Source organism: Nilaparvata lugens, chromosome 7, assembly GCF_014356525.2.
Source record: "Nilaparvata lugens isolate BPH chromosome 7, ASM1435652v1, whole genome shotgun sequence".
NCBI lineage: Eukaryota > Metazoa > Arthropoda > Insecta > Hemiptera > Delphacidae > Nilaparvata > Nilaparvata lugens.
The window spans coordinates 26,510,240-26,525,185 of NC_052510.1; the positions used below are offsets into that span (position 1 = coordinate 26,510,240).

Sequence of the window (14,946 nt, forward strand, 5' to 3'; positions counted from 1 at the left end):
TAGAGTCCAGTAGAGTCCATTCTGACTTGACAGATCACTGTAAAAGAGTGTTATTTAGATGGAAGACTCGACTCGACTGATGAGAACAATGGATTCGAGAATTGATTGGCGTCGCTTTACGTGTTGTATATTGCGCACGCCACTGCAGCGATCGAAGGCCGCGTCGGGAAAACCGCTTCAGTCTGCCATAGACCAGCACCGCGACGCCATCCCCAGCTGGACGTCGCCTCGCCAACGCACCGAACGACCTCTCCACTCACATCGATTGACAGAACATTACCATCGCTCAACAAGTAGGCAACAACACGCTAAATAGAAAGGTAGGTTTTCATTATAAATATAGTCTCTCAACTTCTTTGCTATCCATCCACTGCAAAATATAGTTTGATTCTATTCATATATTTCTACGTCTCTCAAATGAATAGTCTTTTGGATAGAGTGCACCGAAGAACATGCACAAGATGGAATACAAAATTTGTATTCAACTTTAAAAAAATAGATCACCTTATAATCACTTTACAGCCTACATAAATTCTTACTTTCATATTTCTTCTCAAAGTATAAAATTTGTACTGTATTCACATTTAATGTGAGTACTTTATATGAACAATAAATCACCTTCGACAGCTTATATTCTGAAAAACATTAATATTTTTATCTTAACAGTGCAGGATACTCAAATACCGGTAGCTTGCTTCACTTATTGTAAAAATCGGTTTCATCTTCTCAAAACTCTAAAGAATCATGAGCTAGTCTGCAGAGAATAATTATATAATCTTTAGAGGAGGACTCATTCCCCTAAAATATCAGAGTAAGCATTTTGTAGACTATAAAGTGTTTCAAGGTGACCTCTTTTTTCAAAAATCACGCAGATTTTTTTCTTCCAGGTTGAGCCCAGCAAGTTGACAAATATTTATTAATTTCTATATTTTTGCAATACCAAATAGCTGCATATAAAATATGAAATATCATCAATCTTTCTACCAATTCAATGATGATGGTTCAATTAGAACTCAATAGGTACATCATTCCCATGAATAATTATTTTATGATTTTACAATTTTCACAATCTGCTAGTTATTATTATCTGAATATTGTATGAGGCTGATGTACAAATTCACCAATGAGGTACTACTGTAGAATATAGCCATACCACACCCTCTCAATTATGATGCTCACGCCTGTTCCATTCTTCATTCAACCCATGTTTCCACTCAAACTCAACAAGTACACAAATCATATCCTATTAATTAATATAAGACTGAAGCTAACGATAACGTTGGTTCGTCAAGAGCACTTTCACTGCTTGAGCTGTTGGGTCTAGGCTATATCAATTTCATCAATCTTATAGTCCAGTTTTGATATAATATATTATGTAACAATTTAAAATTTATGAATTCAGGGCTACTTTCTTTTATATAAAATAGAATTTCAATACCCATTGAAATTAATTAAATAATAGAATATAAATACAAATTTTAACTAGCTACTATAATGAAATTATAGTCCTTCGAAATAATTAAAATAATAGAAACAAAAACAAATTTGTATTTTAATTTCAAAGGGTACTATAATTTTAAAATAGTAGTTATAATTTGTATTTTTATTCCATTATTTTATTTGTTTCGAAGGGTACTATAATTCTATTTCATATTATGTAACAATTTCATTACTCACCAAAATCATTTCCTTATCGAGACGACTGACTCATTCTTTTTGGAAGAGAAATTATTGTTTGTAAGATTTAAATCAGAATCACACCAGTTGCTGTAACTATATGAATTGAGCATTACTGAGTGAGAGGTAGCAGAGAATTTTTGCTTTTTGACAGAAATTCTAATGACATTAAGATACTTGAGCTATATATATATTCCACCTTCAATTCCTGCTTCACATAATTATTCGTTAATTGTTAGAAGATAACCAGTTCATTTTTGTGTAGCTACATTTATCATCTCGAATATGTTTAATATGAAAAAATTAGAAACCCGTAAGTTTCAAATTCTATATTAATTTATATCTACAATTTGTGACTCACATCTGATTCCATCCAACCTAATAGGAATTGAAGAAAAAAACTCTTACACGTTCAAATGAATCCTTAAATTTTTTATTCTATTTTGTAAAATTCATTGGCTTCTAAAAGGTTGATAGTTTTACAACCATCATTAAGTTATTTCTAGAATGTGAAATAGTTTCATGATTGGTTCTTTGGATATATAGAGGAAATTTAAACCTTTGATACGGTAGGTTAATATTATCAGCTTGTTACGATGGCACCTCAATTTTTTGTGAATGAACGTTGCCAGATTTGAAACAACAATGTGTTTACAAACGATAACAACACTCTTGGATATACGACCAGACAAAGATAGTGAGAGTATCGATTCTCAAATCCAGTTATCTGATCCGTTTATTCATTGTCGCAGCTAACCTTGAGTGGTCGTCCCTTTTTCATTAACGTCGTTCTTTTACTGTCAAACAAACCACAAACTAGCAAACAGGATCTGCTGATAATAATTGAATTCGCAAACCAATGCGCTTTTTGATTTTGTAGCAAATTTATTTTGTCCTCAAATTGAATCAAAGAAGTTCCTTCGGTCAATTTCCTCTAAAGCTTTTGTGCTGTCGTTTTTGGAATTATAGAGTATTCTGATGAAAAACTTGTTATAAATGCATAGCAGTTGGTTATGTTGGTCCTCTCGTGTTCCAATTTAATATATTAGCAATATCAGGTCCATTATTTAGATGAATCTTATGGATGATTTGTTTATTATTGTTTATTAAATAATTCATACAACTCTCACATTACTTCTATCAATGTCAAATACCGGTATCTGATACCGTATTATATCATGATCACACAAACAGAAATCAATAGGCCTATGAAAAATAGATAAGACTAGCATTATCAACTATATTTATTACGGTAAAACCAGGGGTGCCCAACCCCCTAAGACCATGGACGCACCCCTTCCCTGAATTTAGGAAAAATGCACAGTCTGTACAACAACCCCCCCCACCCAGCCATATAGAGGAAAATTTTGTCAGTAGCCATTTTAAACTCTGCTGACAGACCTTTTTTGGAAACCCCACCAAGATTTGATTTTGGGCCTGTTTTGGTGATTTTGAGCCCCTCCCCACCCTAAAGTTCAGAGCCCCCCCTTGCGGGCACCCACGCTGAAACTCTTCTTATTTTATCCCATATATATTTTATTTTATCCCATATATATTTCACAAACACCTTGATTATATATAATCTATATATTTAACTATAGGTAAACCTACTTGTTCACTAACAAGTAGTCTGTTATTGTTTTGAATGGATAGATATTCCATATCTTCCGATATTCCGGTAAATGGAATACCGAGAAAATTGATTGGTATCATAAAGCTAACAATGTCCAGCACAACCGCTCAAGTTAAGATAGGTAACAGAACTAGCCGAATGTTCAGTGTGACTACTGCTGGTGTTAGACAAGGCGATGCTCTCTCTGCAACACTATTTAATTTGGTTCTAGAGATGGTGCTCCAGAAACTGGGCACAAGCGGAACTATAATCAACAGAGCAAACCAAGTATTAGCTTATGCAGATGATGTTGTCCTAGTCTCAAGAAATCAAGATAGCCACAAAGAAATTTTCAGCAAAATGAGGGAAGAGGCAAGAGAGGTGGGTCTTGAAGTTAACATCAATAAAACTAAATATATGAGAATGTCTGCAAATCAAGCAAGAAGGCAAGTATGTAATCTGCAAATAGCTGATGACTGTGTTATAGAAGGCGTCAGAGAGTTCAAATACCTTGGAGTAACCCTGACAGCAGACAATAAGACCAGTCAAGAAATACACAATTGGATAATGATGGGCAACAGAGCATACTTTGCTAATCGAAAAATATTTAAAAGCAGGCTAATATCATAGAGAAACAATAGCGTCATTAGATATCCCAAGGTATAGGGAATTTATGTCGCAACTTTTACTGTTATCCCAAGCCGATAGTTCACGTAGTTCTTTCCCATGCAGCTGTGTGACGCTGGCAGTCTCTCAAATTGTGCCGTTCATACACTCTCACCTCAACAAAACAGTAAAAATTGACAATAAACGACAGTAATCGGCTTGAGATAACAGAAAAAGTTGCGACATAAATTCCCTATACCATGGGATATCGATCTACTTACGCTATTGTTTCTCTATGCTAATATCCAGAAAAAACAAAGGTGAAAATGTTCATGACGCTAGTGAGACCACTTGTAACCATTGGGGCCGAAACATGGACTATCTTGAACAAAGATGAAAAAGCATTAAGGTCATTTGGAAGAAAAATGTACAGAAGAATCTGGGTACCAACATGTGACGGAGGAGTGTGGAGACCCAGATTTAATGTTTAGATAGACCAGCTAGGCCATTGGAGCAGGAAATATGGTGCGTTTCATTAAAGCCAAAAGGATTGAATGGCTTGGACACTCAGCCAGAATGAGTGACGGGAGTCATCAAGACTCCTGGAAGAAAGAATGCTTGGGACGAGAAAGAGATGTCGACCACGGACAAGATGGCTGAACGACGCGATTGGAAACCTCCATGTGCTGGGCGTGGCAAACTGGCGACGGAGTGCACAGGATAAAGACGAATGGAGGCACTATGTTGAGGAGGCCAAAGTCCACTCAGAACTGTGGAGCCGGATAAAGTAAAGTAAGTAGATATTCCAGACTCTCGACTATCTTGGTAATAATAATCCGTTTATTGAAACTTGAATCTCCTTATCATAGATAATATCAGACGTCATAATATTCTGGATTCATTTTTTATAATTTCTCATCTCGGGGCTTCATTAGAGTAAGCATATTAATTCACGGGTCGGCGTGTAAAAAGGGATAAGTCACTTTTTTCCGAATTTCTGTTATAGGTTGCATACTATAAAATAAGCTATTCTACAGCTGTGGAAAAGGAGATAAGTCACATTTTCTCTCTATATTCATCAATAACTGAATTTGTGTATTTTGAGTTATCTCGAGAAGAAAAAATACTGATGTGTAAAAGGAGTCAAGTCACTTAGAACGAATTTAACCCCTTTTACACGCCAGCAGATTGATTCCAACAGCTGGTGAAAAAGGAGCTAACAGCCGTTACTACAACACTTATCCCCTTATTCACAACTCACAACTCATTGTATCAGTATCTGTGATATCTTCAGCTACAAAAGTGGAATGTTTTGAGAAAAAAATCTATATTTTTCTAATATTGTTCTTCAAGCAATATCATTTGAAATATGAGTCGTGCTGCTAAGTTGTTTGGATTGTGCTTCAACAATAAAAACAGTAAGTAAAACATTTTTATTTATGAAAATATTGTATGCTTATTTCTAGTTCAAGGTTAGGTTTTACTGTTTGAAGCATCATCACTTTTTCATACTACTTAAAGCATAATATTATTATAATGTCTCAAAATAATTCTAATTTATCAATAATTGGGCTCCAAATCCAAATAATTGTCAAGCTCAAATAATTGCTCAGCTTTATTCGAATTTGATTTCTTGGAAACTATTATTCAAGGTTTACCTCTAGTATGGGGTAGGCTAGGCTACATACTAATGTTGTTTTTCGACAGTGATTTCTTTGCAAGTCTTTGATTTGAAGGTTGCTATCTATCATAATAACATTTTATTGTCATTAAAGCTTTCAAATATTTTATAGTTTAATGAACGTAGGCCTATATCTTATAAAACGTTTCTTTATTGCTAGCTCACTGAGTCAAGTCCCATATTACCTAATTACCAGCAGTAGCCTATGCCTTTGACTTGCTTTCCATTCTACACTTCATTCATACTTTCATGAGTAATAAGCTAGGCTATTTTTTTACATTATACACCACTTGGGCAATGTGAGAGGAGTATAAGTAGGTGCTTTTTGAACTGAAATCAATATTGCGGTTCAAAAATAAAAAATCTACCTGGAATTAAGGAAAGTTATCCAAGATAATCCAAGAGAAACTCCCTTTTCGTTTGAAAAAGCAGAGTATCATGGTTATATACTTTTTTCAGGTTCAGATGATGATGATTTGGAAAAAGATGCAAGGCATCAAAGAGCTTCCACATCTCCAGAAAAATTGAATCAATATTTGAAATCCTTATACCACAATAATGCATCCACTGGTCATTCAAGGAATGTCATTATGGAAAATGAAAAAACTGCAGGTATGAATAGAATTTTCACTACTGACACATTTATAATGATCAATACACAATTTTTTTATATATATATTTAAGAAGGAATAGAAGACAACAAGCTTAATGCCTGAAACAATCATCACCAATGTTCCAAGGCAATATTGATTGTGCGAGTTGAAATTGAATAAAATCTATTATTATTCTGTGACTCAATAATATCAATCACATGTAGTCCATACAGAAAGAAATATCTAGTGGATTTGCCAATAATCTATCATACGTATATACTATATGTGTGATATAAACGAAAATAAGTAAATTAAATGCTATGTTAATCTGTGAATCATTCTCATCAAGTCAAAATCTTGAAGCTTTCTGGATGAAATCTCGATCAACCTGTGGTGATATCTATTTCTAAAAAATCCATGTTATATTCTGATTAGTGTACTGCAACATAATTAGCTGTTTTATCTACTCAGCAACAAAATTTGCTCATATTCAACCAGTAAAATTTGTGTACTAGAAATAAGGAGCACTGGGGCAAAGCAATTGAATGATTATTTCAGTTATCAATGTCCTCTCATGAATGAATATCCAAGTACTAGAAAATTCTCTACCTAGTATGAACAATGAATTAATATTTGTTTGTTTTTCTGTTCAGGAAATGAAGATGATGCTGCTGGAAACAAGACACCAGAAAACATCAATTTGGAGCCAATTTCACAGGAATTGCAGACCTCTGATGACAACTTTCAAGAACTTATCAATTTGGAACCTAGTACCATTGTTATCCAAGAAGATTTAGAAACATTTGATGATGCAGTTGGGACTGGCTATGGAGGTGGGAGTGATTTTGTTTTATCCAACAATACAATTGAATTAGTTGATGCAGTAGGTGAGAACACATCAACTATACCCATTACTAATAATGAACTAGTGGTGATTGAAATACAATCAAACCTGCACAACTCTACTAATGAGAATATTATTATTGGTGATCTTTCATTTGACCCTGAAAACTGCGTGAATGGAATTGAAGAAGTGATTGAGGTAGGAACTGCTCCATCAACAGAAGATACTAATATTGAGGAGAGCTTTGGGGAATCAAACCTGGACAACTCTACTAATGAGACCATGATTATTGATGATTTTTCATTTGACCCTAAAAACTGCGTGAATGGAATTGTAGAAGTGACTGAGGTAGGAACTGCTTCATCAACAGAAGATACTAATATTGAGGAGAGCTTTGGGGAATCAAACCTGGACAACTCTACTAATGAGACCATGATTATTGGTGATTTTTCATTTGACCCTAAAAACTGCGTGAATGGAATTGTAGAAGTGACTGAGGTAGGAACTGCTCCATCAACAGAAGATACTAATATTGAGGAGAGCTTTGGAGAAGAATCTCCTTATCCCAATGAAGACTTGATACATCATCAAGAATGTAATAATGCAGAAAATTATCCATTTGAAGTTCCAAGAAAAAGAAAACGTGCTAATGATTCGAGTAGCATTGAAGGCAATGAAAGTGGAACTGGGAGGGAGAGGAATCTGCGAGGACATAAAAGGGTTGTTGTGGGTGACACACGCATTTCAAGGTTAAAAAGGACAGAACTCAGGAATAAGGGACAATCATATACAACAAAGAGTGGTAAAAATATAAAGGCAAGAAATTCAGTACCTTTGAGAATGTGTCGTTTGAAATGTAAAGAAAAAGTGAGTCAAAAATTGCAGAAAAGTTTATTTGATGACTATTGGAGCCTTGGAACATCAAGTAAGCGAGCTGGATTTATTGCAAGTTTAATTGAAATCAGTGAACCAGTGAAAAGTCGTCCAAGATCAGACAACCCACAACATTTTCGACAGATAACTGTACATTATCACTTAATCATAGATGGTAGAAATGTAAGAGTTTGTAAAAAATGTTTTTGTCAATGTTTTGGAGAAGGCAATAAGTTCTTAGAAACTGTTATTGCAAAGAAAAAGGCCACTGAATCAGGAATTATACAAGAAGATATGCGAGGTAGAAACATACCAAGGAATAAAACTTCAGAGAAACAGTTGAAAGAAGCAAGAGATCATTTGCTTTCTCTTCCCTCTTATGAGAGTCATTATACTCGAAAGGACTCTTCCAAGAGATATCTACCACCATACTACACAATTTCTCAATGCTATGAAGAATACAAAAATAAATACAAAGAAAATTTAGTGAGTGAGAAAATTTATAGACAGCTATTTCATGAATTGAAACTGTCTATAAAAATCCCAAACAAGGATACTTGTCAGACTTGTGACAAGCTTCACATGGACATAAAGCTATGTAAGAACTTACAGGACAGAGAAATGATTCAAAAGCAGTTGGATGCTCATCATGAGTTGGCAGAAAATGCCTATGCATCAAAAGCTCTTGATCGAAGTCAGTCCAAAGAAGATCCAAGCAAAAAAACTATCACATTTGACCTCCAACAGTGCCTACCCACACCATTATTGCAAAGCTCACTATGTTTTTATAAGCGACAACTGTGGGTCTTCAATCTATCAGTCCATGATTGTGATAATGGCCAGGCCTATTGCTACATGTGGGATGAAACAAGAGCAGCTCGGGGTGGAAATGATATTGCTTCATGCATTTATAAGTATTTGATTGAGCTTCCACCAACAGTGACACATGTTACTATGTATAGTGATACTTGTGGTGGGCAAAATAAAAATATTTATTTTGCAATCATGTGCATGGTTGCACTCCAGAACTCCAAATCACTGGAAACTATTGACCATAAATTTCTCATACCTGGTCATACAAGAATGGAGAGTGATAGTGATCACAGTCTTATTGAAAAGATGAAGAGGAAATCTAAACTTCCTATAGAACATCCTCATGACTGGATACAACTTGTACGTTTGGCTGGCAAGAAGAAACCATTCATTGTGAATGAAATGGAACAAAAAGATTTTTATTCTTTTGCAGATATTCTGAAAAATCAACTGCAAAATAGAAAAATAGACACAAATAAGAATAAAGTGAACTGGCGGCAAATGAAATGGTTGAGATTCAGCAGTAATGAAATCGGATCATTCCAGTTCAAGAATTCTCTTGAACATGAAGAACTATTCAAGAAAGTTGATTTGAGAAGAAGAGGGAAAACTCAACATAATCAACTTCCTCTAAGGGAAAAGTACAGCTCTCAACTAGCTATAACAGCTGAGAAGAAGAAAGACCTACTAGATCTGTTGCCTTTCATCTCGGAAACGTTTAGAGAATTTTATAAAAACATTCCAACAAACAATTCTGCTAGAAACTCCATATTTATTGATTCAGAAAATGAAGAAGGTGGAGATTAATCTGTTATAATTTATTTTGAAGAGAACTGAATAAAAAATGTTATTCATATTTGGAATTTTCTTATCAATATGCCTTGTTGACCATCAATAGTTTTCATTTTAATAAATCAAATTTCAATGTTTTTGAAAACACTTGAACAAGTGTTTAGTTCTGAATGCACTATCACCATCTAAAATAATCATACAGACTCAATATTATTAGTCCAATTCAAAGTATATTCTTCTATAATAAATCCAACCATAGCTTAATGTATTTGTGGATTTATTCAAAGTAAGTATGAATGGAGATGGTGCATACAGGCATGTGGTGCATATCATGGTGTTGGTTAGAAATCGTTTATTTCAAACCTGGAATCACATACATGAATGTATAGTGTATATACATTATTTTACTGTGTATAAAATATTTCAAGAAGTTGATAAAGGTAAGAAGAAATATACAATTCAAAGAAAAAGTTTCACAAAATCTTAGTCAAGTTTTCAGATTTCCAGAGCCCTACATCCAATATCTTCTGATATAATATTACCGTACATTCTCCATAAATGCTTGATATTGATTGACATTGAGAATTAAAATTACTTTGGGAATGCTCATTCTAACATCAAACACTTCGTCTCAAACATTCTTAGAGACTTAACAAAATTAGAGAAAACTTTTGTTCTAATTTTTGTCTTTGTAAACTGTTAACTTTTGCTCTTTTCTCATTTTTCCTTTCAAAACATTCAATTCATAGATAATGATTTCAGAAGATCAGCAGATAGGAAAATCTACATTTGGGAGATCAATCTTTATTGAGTTGCGGCCTCAAACACTCAACATACATCGATTGAGTTTGCGGACACAAATCGAAACAATGTGAATCTGACTTACTCCGGCAAATTCGGATTGAAATGCTTTTTAACATCTCAAATGAAAAGCTTAAATTAATATGTTTGATGTCGCACCAATCATAATCAGTTATATGGATTTCAAGAGAATTGGCTGGAACACATTTCTCTCATAAGTGATAAGTATAGTCCCGCCTAATGTATATGATTGAAGTGATCATTTACGGTAATCTACAAGTAATTTAACTCTTATCCATTTATATTTACGATAATACACCCTATTGATACTTGGAATACTTGTTCATATACGGTACATATTATTGTTTGCATTGTGCAAGTCCTCGTTTAAAGAGAGTTTCCTTCTCTTGGAATTATTATAACTTGGAATAATAGAATAATAATGATATTGAATTTGATCTATCCATGACTCAAACGTTTTAATTTGAATATTTTCCGTTGATAATAAGTATATTCCTTTATCATGACCAGTAATAATAATAATAATAATTGTTATCTTTTTTTTAATGTACAGAACCATACTTCGGAATTATACTTCAGTTTTCAAAATGTGCAACTACTCACTTCATAATATTTTTTTTAATTTCCAATATGATCTCAATTCAGCCAAATTCAATAAATTCTATTAGCGTATTTAATTAACACAATCTATCAATATTTTTTCCACATCGAAGACAAATATCATGCAGTTAAAACTACAAGAAAGGAACTAGTACCTACTTTAATAGCTTTGCAGTAATAGGGAAGATGTTGGGAACAAAGCTACCTATATTATTATGATGAAAATAGAGGGTTGCAGACAAGTCTGTAGAAACTGTTTGGAGGAGCGGAAATTAAGGTAGGTAGCAACAATGAAATTGATTCGATTGACAAGAGGAGTTTCGCAGATATCATGGTCTTAAATGTCACCAGGCAGTCAACAGGCGATCGCCTTTAATTTAGATGGCAACTTTTGCATTATGATGCCTTTCGATTTCAAATGAAAAACCAATTCACCAAAATGTAAAAAAAAGAACTGAATACTTGGAAATTACTTTATTTTTGAGATTCTCTGTCAACATTTCAAGTGACATGATTTGTTGAACATGGACTGTGACAAATAGAATGTACATAAAATAGAATTTTATTTCTATACGATAGAAATTTTCAAATAGACGTGGCCCAAGAAAAAAACAGATTTTAAATAATATGAAATAATAACACTCATGAAGAGGGATAAAACTTAATGAAACATTACAAATAGTATACATTTGAAAGTATTAGAATATTGTAGATTATCTGTACAACTATTGTATTCAGATAATGCTTGCTAAACAGTGTTTTTTTTATCTATCAACATGCGTTGATCTGTAATCTTTGATGTCTCTTTCAATAAAAGATTGATTAGGTCCCCGCATACATCATATTGCAAATCCAAATACTGTATTTAGTAAATACATAATAATTTGATAAAAACGCTTTTAAATGATAAGACCATTGTGGGATAATTTGTTCAAAGTGCAATATTTCAAGAAGACAAAAAGAGCTATGTTGCGTGTTCATTGCTCAGTGATATTGCATCTAATTTCTACACGGAGGAGAAAAATAATTTATTAAATGGATGAAAACGCTATTTTCAACCTTATATTCTCTTGAGGAATATAATAATCAAGTATGATTATTTATGACGTCAATGGCAGACTATAGCTCTCCTTGATGGTTATCAACATTTTAAATAGAGAATTATCTTACTTAGTTTCTTGTAAGGTATTTTTGTTGATTCACTCGACAATTGGGAATATGGAAAGAGCTGTCATTGTTTGGGTATGAAACATCAATTTAACTCAGTTCACAAGTTTTTCTAAAGCAAACACTAATTAAATGTGTTATTACAAAATTGATTAGTATGTATTGGGTTCGTCATGCTAAATATACAATGTATATCAATGTTCGAAAAACGTGTATGAAAACCTAAAGGAGTTTAGCATTGAACCTCAATCTGAAGGATCGTCAAACAAACTCTTAAAAATATCACTTTTACCTATGAGTTTAAAGATAGCTTCCTAATGGTTTGGAGCTCATATTATAAAGCTGGAGGTTCACATCTCTTATCACAGGCCAGGAGCTTAAATATGTTAAAGATGAATCATTTCTCCTGCGAATAAGATGAATCCAATCCCCACATTTCTCGGCTATCGATTTTTGAATTTTTTCCCGTCGTTTTTGATCACATAAATGTTACTACACGTCAACTTAGTACTGCATTATCTGTTCAGGATGAATCATTCTCTAACGAATCAGTAGGAATCCACTTCTCACATTTCCCGGCTATGAATTTTCAAAATATATTCTTCTCCTGTTATTCAAGATCAATAAAGCCTAATGGATAACAAGCCGAAAATAGACTCGGGCCCCATGTTGAGTTTGCATTGAATTGGGGCCTTTTTCATCATCATTGTTGTCAACCGCCAACCTCCTTCCTATTGGCGACTTGACCAGAAAAGTTCAATTGAGTGAGTAGGCGACCAAACTGGAGAAAATTGATTTATTGCGATTGGCAGCATCATCTAAGTGTGTTGGCAAGCAAGCCACCACGGGGAGGCCACCACTGCTTATCAACTAGGTGCTTGTTTGTTTTCCTAGCTGCTCTGCTAGATATGTAGGCTAGTACTTGATAACACCCATTGTACTGATAAAGGCTACAATCTATCAACTAAATAACCAAATGCTCAGACGATAGCTTTAATATTTAAACTATGTACAATTACTACAAACAAAATCAATTGAGTATATTACTTGAAGCTCTGTTTATGCTTTATATACCTCAATCCTTGATACCTTTTTATTTATTCACAAAGGCACTTTCTACAAAGCCTAGGTTATAATGAGGGAATGAATGATAGTGGAAACGTTCCTATCAATATCAACTCGAATTATTACATTTTGATTCAAATATATCACGAACCACTAATTGCTATTATAAGCAAAAGCTAATGATTTATGAATGATGTTGATAACACGCAAATCTATGAGTTAATAAGCTTATCAGTTTATTATCAACTTGACTATTTCCAGGTGAATACTGAAATTGCCAATCAGAGTGCTCTATGATTTATATCTGCAGCATGAGACATGAAATATTACCATCAATTCAGTGTCAATAGAACTGGAACAAAGATAGTGACACTCGCACTATGATTTATTAATGATCTATCTATTTTTGAATCTCTTGCTTGACAGATAAGAGAACTTTATAAATGCAATTTAGCATAGCCTACCACTGGGTGACAAAATTGAATTGACCGATAATTTTTGGTGTCTGATCCATACTGGGACTATTTAGGACATTGGATCTAATTTTGAGTCACGTTTCATCGCCATGTTCAATAATTAACAAATTCATGACTTATTCAAGAGCCATGACCTTGATGAATTCTGAACGGCCTTGATCTTTCGTGATGAGACTATTCCACGAAAGGTTCATAAATCATTTTTACATCAATCAGCGGTTAATCTTCCCTTATAGATGTGATTCATCATTCGATTCCATCACTTAAGTACGGTTCAAGCGAGTGTAATACCCTGACTTTGAATTCAATTGTTAACCATATAATTTTCACACACAATTTTTCGAATCTGTAGAAGTGGTTGTGCTCTGAAGAAAATGGAGAACTCTGATCAATCAGGACGCTTAAAAAGAAAGGAATTAAATCTAGGGATTGGAAAAATCAGCAAAAATATCATAGTAAACTGTTTCATAATCGAACAAACATGAATCCAACAGACTCTTCAATAATAATCGAGTTATAGCTAATTATAGCAGCACCGTATTGCTTTGATTTGTAGAACAATATAAGATTTAATTTGAAGAGAGCTCTTTCCTGTTAATTCAACACAAGTGGTTTTTCAAATAATTGTTTCGATTCTTATCAAACTGGCAAAACTACAGACATGTGAAATATTCTGATATAATTATTCTGTAATATTTTCCTATTCATAATATTTCTAAGAGGACCCTTTCAAAGTTGAGTAAGCAACTCTTCTAAAACACTAGAGACTATTATCGTGGAGTACTGAGAACTGGAAATTATAATTATCATAAATCAGCAAAAATGATCAAACACCAGAAAATTCAATTTACTTTTAGAATGAAAAGAGTTCTTGACCTTTCTCAATTTAAGCATACCGTATACTCTTTGATTCAGTAGTGACATGTGAGATTATAACTCATTGAAATAAATTCACAAGAAAAAACCATCAATAATTGGTATTTTTCTTAAATATTATAAAGGTTACTGATCCCATTTATGAATGTTGATAACATACTGGAATAATATGAGTATTGGATGAGAATAAAAACACCTCATTTCAAATAGTTTTAGTTTTACCTCTGAAGAATTCTAAATTGAAATTTTCACAACTTGGAAGTTTCCTGTTATATTCCTGCTGGAGAATCGCTTCTAAGGCCAAACTATCAAATCCTAACATATTCCCAATGTCACACCAAAACAAACAGTAATTCAATGTCAATCGCTGGGTCTGTGGGCTATTTCTTGATAGCCTGCAAGAAAATTACAATAATTGAAATGGGAATAGAAATACCAACATGGAACAT

General features: G+C 33.6%; 1 protein-coding gene across 1 annotated transcript in view; it reads left to right on the forward strand.

The window, feature by feature from the left end:
- The first annotated feature begins 130 nt into the window (after positions 1 to 130).
- The window catches only part of LOC111046648, a 36,504-nt gene continuing 21,688 nt past the window's right edge, over positions 131 to 14,946 (forward strand). Inside the window, exon 1 of the mRNA XM_039432404.1 lies at positions 131 to 320. The gene's annotated coding sequence lies outside the window, so the exon portion shown is untranslated. The remainder of the gene's footprint in view (positions 321 to 14,946) is intronic.